We start from the raw sequence: 9,174 nt of genomic DNA, 5'->3' as shown, positions 1-9,174 counted from the left end.
TATCTCAAAGAGATCATAAAAGGAGGTAAAGACACATGCCAGAAAATATTTTTTGTATGGGAAAGAATCGAAAATTGAGAGAATATCCCTGAATTTGGGAATGACTAACCAAATTGTGATATGTAAATGTGATATAATAATATTGATATGTAAGAAAATATGAGTAGGTCAATTCCTGGTAGTGTTATTCTTGGATCAAAGGGTGTGCACAATTTTATTGTGTTTTTGGGCATAGTTCCAAATTGCTCTGTAAAATGGTTGAATCAGTTCACAACTCTACCAACAGTGGGTTAGTCTCTGACTTTTCCCACATCAATCATTTCCCACATATGTGCAAACCTATTTTTTTTACTTTAATGTAATAAAAACAATCAGTTTTGCATTTTACAGTGCTTTCTGTCTCTTGTTTGGTCATATAATCCTCACTTTGGCATAGATATGATAGATAAACTATTCTTTGTTCTCCTAATTGGCTTGTTGTAACACCCTTTATGTCTTGATCTTGTACCCATTTCAACCTCATTTTGGCAGAGGGTGTGAGATGTGGACTTATGCCTAGTTTCTGTCATGCTACGTTAGAGCATTCCCAGGAGTTTTTTTTTTTTTTTTAAAGCAAGTTGTTAATCCCTAAAGTTGGAGTCTTTGGGTTTATCAAACAGTAAAATATGATATTCAGTTATTACTTCTTTTGTACTTATTCTGTTCCACTGATCCAACACTCTAATTATTACCCAGTTTCAAACAGTTTTATTAACTACTGCTTTAGAATATAATTTGAAATCTTGTATGGCTAGGTTACCTTCCTTTTATTTTTTCCATTAATTCCTTCGATATTCTTGCTCTTTTGTTCCTCCAGATTAACTTTGCCACCACTTCTTCTCATTCTATAAAATAATTTTTGAGTAATCTCACTAGTGTGACCCTGAATACATAATTCTACTTAAGTAGAATAATAACTCTTTTAAAGTAACGTCTGCAAATACTTTTGCACTTTTTTTTCTTTTCATGAATTCCCTTGATATTCTAGATATCTTACTTTACCCAATTTTGTTGTTTTATCAAGTCTTGTAAAGTATTATCTTGGTAATTTGATTGTCATAACATTAAAAGTATAATTTAGTTTTGGTAACATTGTCATTTTTACAACATTTGTATGACCTGGGTTTGGGATTTAGATTGTTCATATTTTTAAATTGGTATTTTGCAATTGAATCTACAGAATTCATTTCTTTGTGTGTGTTCTAGGAGGCTGAATGCCTGATAGTTTATGCATTTTATAGATTTTTCTAGCAAGATTTCCTTTTCTCCTTTTGTATTGTTCTTATAATAAAATTGAATTATTGTTGATTTTTGAGAATTTATTCTGTAGCCTAGTGCCGGGTTTTTATTTACAACGCCGGCTTCTTTATGCTAGTCCGTCCTCTTACTCACCAGTCCAACGCGTGATGAGTCTTCGGGGTACCTCCGGCTCCCACTCTTTGATGGGGGAAGAACCAGACAGAGCGCCTGAGGTGGATAATGAGTCTTTATTCTTCTGTGATCACATCCCCGCTCCCGCCCCACCTCTCAGCAGACACTTTTATCCCTTCTGTCCTCCCTCCCATGAACTCTTACTCAATGAGGGGCCGAGTTCTGTAACATTCCCTTATAAGGTGATTATGTTTCCCCCGCTAAGCGACCGCCAAGCCTCTTCCCCCCCGCCCCCAACATCTCCCCCTTTCTGTTTTACAAGGTTATCACTTGGTGTGACCTTAAGCGGTGCTGAGGTTAGCCTTAAGCGGTGTCATTTCTACTGGCCTCTGATAGCCGGGGGCGAGGAACCCTGTCTTAGGTCATCTCCTTCAACCCAGGACCTTGCCCGTCCTAGGCGCCCGGCACCCTCAGGGCCTGTCTTAGGTGGCTGGGTTAGGAGAGGTTGCCCGTCTTGGGGTTTACCTCGTCTTACCCCTAGGTGTCACATGTCATGCATGGCGGCTAGCCAGACTTGGGCATCCTCCCCCGTCTCCATGGCCATGAAGGCTTTCTGAGTAAGAAGCATATAGCCCCTCTGTCGCCTAGCTAGGCGGCAGAAACAGACAACAAGTAGGGTGATTCCCAGAATCAGCGTCCTTGTTCACCCTCAAGGGGGTATCCTCCCGCCATCTGGCAATCCCTCCATGGTATGGGATCCTCGATGTCTTCCCCTGTGGCCACACATGAGGGGCCCCACCGAGGAATCGTGAAGTCCCGTTGAGTTTGATTCACCAGGGGTCGCCAACCCAGAAGGCCTCGGAGCTGGGTCCCCTTTTTTGTCCCTGCTGGGCTGACAGTCGTCTGCGGGAAAAGGCCGACGCAGGGGTCAGTCGGGGCAGTGCTATAGTTAAAATCGTTCTGCCCTGTGGAGTTGAAGTTCCAGGACCGATTTTCTTCCCCGATGTCGAAACATAGGGAGTTGTTCAGGTCCCAGCAGAAGGAGTTCTGGACCGGTGCTTCAGCGGGGTCCATATATGCAGAAGGGAGCCCCATCGATGTATTGGTCACTAGCAGGCGAGGGTAGATCGGGGAGTTCCGTGCTACCGGAAGGGGAGAGGGAATAACTCGGAGTATTCCCCATGTCGGATTTCCTTCAGATGGAGCACCTCCAAGGATCCCTACGACGATCAGAAGGCCTGAAAAAGGAAGAAATTCCTCTCACCCCGTAGGGTTGGGCATTAATCAAGGTCTCTTATCTTGTAAACAGGGAGCCATCTTTCTGGCTCTTCTATCTTATCCTCGGGATGAAATGACAGGTGGCCCTGTCTTCTGTTCTTTACCGTTACAGGGCCATGCCAACCTCCCTCTTCATCTCTCCACATGACTTTAGAGCCTGGTAGGGCCTTGGTGGGAGAGGGCAGGAGCGTTGGTTCTTTCTTAGCATGTCCTTTTGGGGAGAAAAATCTCTGGGCGGCTGTAGTGCCGTCATCCCTGACTTGTAGGAAATTCATGGTAAATAGTACCTGAGACAGGTCTGAATGGGTCAGTGACCTGCCAACTCCCCCTTTCTGTTTAAAGAGCGTAGTTTTGAGTGTGCGATTTGCTCTTTCTACCAAAGCTTGGCCAGTGGGATTGTAAGGGATCCCGGTGGAATGGGAAATGGAAAATTCTTTGCAAAAGGAAGCAAAGGCTCTCGAGGTGTAGGCGGGCCCATTATCGGTTTTGATAGCCGAGGGGACGCCTAAGACAGCCATCTGGGCATATAGATGTGAGAGAATGTGTTTAACCGCTTCTCCTGGCTGTAGAGAGGTGAAGGTGAAGGAGGAGAAGGTGTCCACCGAGACATGGATGTACTTACGACCCAGGTGAGTAATGTCCATCTGCCAAAGAGCATTGGGGCCGTCCCCACGTGGGTTAGACCCCTCCGCGGGGAGGGCTTGTCTAAAGGGAGCACAAGAAGTGCAGGAGCGCACAATTTGGCGAGCCTCCTTCCGGGGAATGCTGTATAGGCGCCGGAGCGACCTGGATGACAAGTGATACTTACCATGTGCCAGCTGGGCAGGTGTGGACAGGTTTAACAAGAGAGCCCTATCTGCCTCCGCATTGCCCTGGAATATGGGGCCGGTGGAAGAAACGTGAGAGCGCACATGAAGAACAAACAGGGGGTGGTTTCTATCACGGAGGGAGGATTGTAGCTGTATAAGGAGTGGGCTAATGGAAGAAGTCGAGGAAATGAAGGCATCTTCTAAACGAGGGATTAGCATGGCACAATACATACTGTCAGTAATAAGATTAAAAGGGGTGTCTCTGTAGAGACGGAAAGCCTGAAGTATAGCATATAGTTCATTCTTCTGAGTGGAGTCAAAGGGGGTATCAAAAATCCAGGTGGCGGGTCTAGCAGGGTCATGGACCACAGCACGGCCCAACCTGGTAGCGTCAGTGAAGACATTAGGGCCGGTCACTGGTTCTGGGGACACTAGAGGGCGCGGGCGGGAAAGGTGCAGTTCAGCGAACACTCTAACCACGGGAGGTGGCGTGAGTCTGGTCTGAGAGAGGGTAGTCAGGACAGTGGCCCAAGCGATAGATCTATCAACTAGCGAGTGGGTCACCTCCTCTGGGAGGGTAAAGTTGAGGACAGGCAAGAGGCCAAAGAGACGCTGGCATCGCTCTGAGGCCTGAAGGCAAAATAAGGCCAGGGCCTCCCACCGGTCCCGGATGATGCTCTTAGTGGTCCGGGGGTATAGCCATTCAAGGCATCCATGTCTCTGGAATAAACATCCCCAGCCCAGGGAACTGTCCCCCAGTGTGTGGAAGAGGACAGGCGACTCCGGGTCGTATTGAACCAAGAAGGAAGAGGTTCTGCGGAAAATTTCCGAGAGCGCCTGTCTTGCCTGGGGGGTCCAACTTCTAGGGGATGACAGATGGGAGTCGCCTTTAAGGACATCATATAGAGGTTGCATTAAGGAGGATGGGAGGGGCATAGCGGGACGCAGCCACTGTATGGCGCCAACAAGCCTCTGAAAATCATTAAGAGTAGTGTATCCCTCGACGTTGATCGGAGGAAGTGCCCTACTAATCTTTCCCGGAAAAATCCTATGCCCCAAGTAATCATAGGGGAAATGCATCTGTACCTTTTCCGGGGCTATGTGAAGCCCCTTCTTGCGGAGGACATGGGTGGTGCGTTGCAAGCAAGCCCGAGCCCCCGTCACAGAAGGTGCTGCAATCAAGATATCATCCATGTAATGTATGAGCATGCAATTCGGGAATTCTTTTCTGATAGGATGTAGCAGAGTATCCATGTAAAGCTGGCACAGGGTGGGGCTATTGGCCATTCCCTGCGGTAGGACAGTGAACTGATAACGTTTACTGGGGGCTTGGAAATTGATCGCGGGGAGGGAAAAGGCAAATTTTTCTTTGTCCTCCGGGTGGAGGGGAATGCTATAGAAGCAGTCTTTAACATCAATCACTATAATAGTCCACCCTTGCGGGACTGCAGTGGGCATAGGGAGACCAGGTTGGCATTTACTGCCCGAAGATCAATCAACATTCTCCAACTCCCCCCTTTCTTTTTTATGACAAAGACGGGGGAGTTATACGGGCTAAGGGACGGTTCCACTTTGTTCTCGCGCAGGAGGGTCATTACTATGTCTGTGAGGGCGATGAGCTTTCTTTTGTCAGGGGCCACTGCTCAACCCAAATAGGTTTCTTATTAATCCATGTTATTCTGGGGGAAAAGCTCATCTCTAGAGTGGCCCCAATTAATTTCCCCGCAGGCTATCAGGGGTGGCAAGTGTCAGGTTAAGCTGGCTCAAGATGTCTCTACCCCATAATGCATAAGGGAGGTCGGGTAGGCACAGTGGGGTGAAGAGTCCAGATTCTTCCAAAGCTGACCACCGTAAGGCGTGTGCTGCTTTCATGGCAGATCTATTGCCCCCCACCCCCGTCACTGCTTGAGGGCTCTGTAGGAGTGGCCACTCGCGCCTCCACTGTCCCCTATTTATGACAGAGCAATCGGCTCCAGTGTCAATTATCCCTTCGAGCTTCTGATTTTCCACCGTGACGGTTAACAGTAGTCGCCCAGAGCTGACCGGTGGACCCAGTTCACATGAGCGGGAGGGGTCCGCAAGGGCAGCGCCTTTCCCACCTCTTGGCCCTGTTTTACCAAGGTGGGAAAGGGGTGGGGGTTTGTGACCCTTACGGATGTGGGACTTCCGGGACCAAAAATGACCTGGGTATGGGTGACTAAGTCCACACATCTCTCAGCCCCTGTGATGAGCGCTGGGAAAGTATTTAGCTCGATGGGAATCATCGAGGTTTCCCAAGGCCCGATCTCTCTCTGCTGTATCCCTTCTCTATAGTCAACCCTCACGGGGATAGTCACAGTGATGGGGCCGCTGTCTTCGAGCACGGGGGGGGGGGGGGGGGGGGCCGCGGCCGGGCCCCTCCCTTTCCCTTTTCCCGACTTCCCTTTGGATCGGCAGAACCTGGCTATGTGACCTGGCTTTCCACAGGAATAACAGGTCGGAACTGAAGTGGAGGGGGGCCGCTGCCTGCACTGTGCTTTGAGGTGCCCTGGCTTTCCGCACCCAAAACAGGTGGGTCTCACCTGCATACCGCGAAGGGCGGTCAGGAGGCTATCCTCCCGGTTCTCCATGGCAGTCACTAAGGCTTGAATTGAATCCTCGCTGGGCATGTCCAGCAATTTGTCAACAATTTCTTCTAATGAAGCGTCGGGGGGAAGGCTGCTAATGGCTGCGATCCCTTTGGGGCGAAGACCCTCTTTAATCAATTGTCTCATAAGTAGATCAGATCCCGGGGTGTCTCCCATTATACGAGTCACTGTCTCTTTAACCTCGTTCACAAATGAGAGGGGTGTCTGATCTGCTCTCTGCTTCAGCCCAACCAACTTCTGTGTGGCTCTCCCCCCTTTCATGGCTCCAATCTTATCCCAAGCTGCAACATGTGTTTCTTTAACAGTCTCTAGCTCAAACTGGCCATACCGGGCCTGAACAGCAGGGTCAGTATAGGCTCCAGTTCCACACAGGAGGTCAATGGCTAAATCCAGGGGAGTATAACCCCGGGATTTTGCCAGCTTAGAGGCCTCTCTGCGGGCCTGAGCCTTAAAAGCTAAATATGAGGAGGCATCCAGGCACGCGGCTGCAATTTCGTCAAAGTCAGCAGGGGTCCAAGGGTGCGTAGCGAAGAGGTTTTGCATCAGTCTTTTTACATAAGGGGAGCTTGGGCCGTATTTAGTCACGGCCTCCTTAAGTTCCTTAAGCATCTTAAAAGGGACAGGGCGGTAGTCTCGGGCTCCGGTAAGGGGGTCCGTAAATACCGGGTAGAGGCCCCAGTCATCCCAGTCCACCTCCTCCCCTTTCTCTATTGCTATGGAGGCACTGGTGGCAAGTAGGCCGGATGGGCGGAGCCCTTGAGGGGATCTCTGAAGGGCGGACAAGGAACACGGGGGATTTTTTGCCTCTGTTTCCTGGCTGGGCCGCCAAGCCTGGGGCGCGGCAGCTGTCCAATCAGCGCGGACTTCTCCCTCCTCGTCAGCAGCCTCCCGGTCCCACCTACTCACGCTCCTCTTCCTGCCACCCCTGAGGACTGTTTGCACCCCTCCCTTCCCGCGCTCGGAAACTTCCGGCCCTGAATCTCTAAGTGTGCCACATTCATCGCCCTCCCCCTTTTCATTCTGTCTCGGTAAGGAGGGGCATGCGGCATTTTCTTCTCCCTGGGGGCCCCTTGTTCCCCCATTGTTTCTTCTAAGTTCCTCCCATGGATACAGGGGAGGGGGTGGCCTTCCCTCTTCCTCTGAGCTCTCTGAATCCGATCCCGCCAACGAGCTACCCACCTGAGTGCTGATTGTTCGTGCCAGAGTCACCTTCTGGGGATGCAGGGCTGCATCCACTATCTTATACACTGTAAAATCCTCAGGGGTCAGTTTTCCCGGGCAGGTGTCATCATAGGAGGCCATCTGCTGCCCTACCACCTTCCATTTACCTGGTTGGATCCCACTATGTTGCACCCAAGGGCAGATGTTCCAGATATTCTCAACAAAAGCACGGCACGTCTTGATAGGTAATTTACAGCCATGCTTAGCGCAGAGTTTATAAAGCTGCGCTCCAACGACCCCTTTCTCCTCCGGCTGAAAGGCGGGAATACTATTCCGGCCCCCCATGCTGTCTACTAGCCGAGGCTGCAATCCTAACAGGTGGCAGAACTGGAAAGTTCCCGTTCGGCAAAAGAGAAGGAGGCAGCAGGGCACAATCAGACAGGCCAGCACGGCAAGGAGCGTGATTAGAGCAGAAGGAGAAAGGGAAGAGAAAGGAAGCATAGTCAACACAGTAGGGATATGTCCTTCAGGCAATATCTGAGAGTAAACGCCCTCTCCTTCCTCCCGGTCGGAAACGACCGAGGCTGTCTGGAGAATCCGACCAGCGGATTCAGACGTTCCCTAGCAAAATCAGGTCCCTGTTCCAGGTGCCACTTGCCGGGTTTTTATTTACAACGCCGGCTTCTTTATGCTAGTCCGTCCTCTTACTCACCAGTCCAACGCATGATGAGTCTTCGGGGTACCTCCGGCCCCCACTCTTTGATGGGGGAAGAACCAGACAGAGCGCCTGAGGTGGATAATGAGTCTTTATTCTTCTGTGATCACATCCCCGCTCCCGCCCAACCTCTCAGCAGACACTTTTATCCCTCTGTCCTCCCTCCCATGAACTCTTACTCAATGAGGGGCCGAGTTCTGTAACATTCCCTTATAAGGTGATTATGTTTCCCCTGCTAAGCGACCGCCAAGCCTCTTCCCCCCGCCCCCAACACCCTCTGGCGATATTTGATTTTTACAGGTCTCCAGAGGATTGCAACGTAGAATTAAGAATAAAAAGATATTGATTAAAAACATAATATATTTTAGAAAAATACTATTAAAGTGGTTTTTAAATTGAATTAACATATTAAAAAGGATATTTCAGTAAATCTGTAAACCCCTCATCTATTTGGATTTATTTCCACCTGGTTTTCTGTATATCACTTATTCATGTTCTATTCATGATCCTCTAATGAGTAGTAATGTCATATTCTGGAGGTCTTTGTGAGATCTTTTTTTATTTTATGAGGACTAAAGTGACACCTTAAGATATGCCATTAATTCTCCTTTTTTTCTTGTTCAGTGACCTATTCCGAGCATATATCTCCTCAGGTATATATTTCATAAAGTTTATACTCATCATTCCTTATTGGAAATGTGATGTACCTGCTGATATCCACTATTATCTTTTCAGTCACCCATAACTTGAATTTTTTATGATTTCTTCTAAGATCCATAAATAATCAGTACCACTAGAAATATAAGTTGAAAGATGGGCTGAAAGGCAGATAATTATTTAAATTGTATCATCACAACTATTTTGTTGCTTTTTTTTAGTATTTATCAAGAAATATAACTTGATCTTAGCATTTGTATTAAAGACTGTTAGAATGTGAACTATTTGAGGGCACAGAATTGTTTGTTTTCTCTGTGTTCTCCAGAGCTTAGCACAGAGGATGCACTTCATAAATTTCTATTGTCAGACTGACTCCTTATTGAAAGAAAATTCCCCTTAAGACTGGGCTTTGGTCTACTGAATGGAATGCTATTTTGAATCACCAGCTCATGGGATTCTTGTATTATCCAAATTTTTTAGTCATTTCTTTTTGTAAATTTGTCAATTTTCTGTAGTA

Source organism: Macrotis lagotis, unplaced genomic scaffold, assembly GCF_037893015.1.
Source record: "Macrotis lagotis isolate mMagLag1 unplaced genomic scaffold, bilby.v1.9.chrom.fasta BILBYCTG385, whole genome shotgun sequence".
Classification (NCBI taxonomy): Eukaryota; Metazoa; Chordata; class Mammalia; order Peramelemorphia; family Peramelidae; genus Macrotis; species Macrotis lagotis.
Note: the sequence above shows the minus strand (reverse complement) of the source record.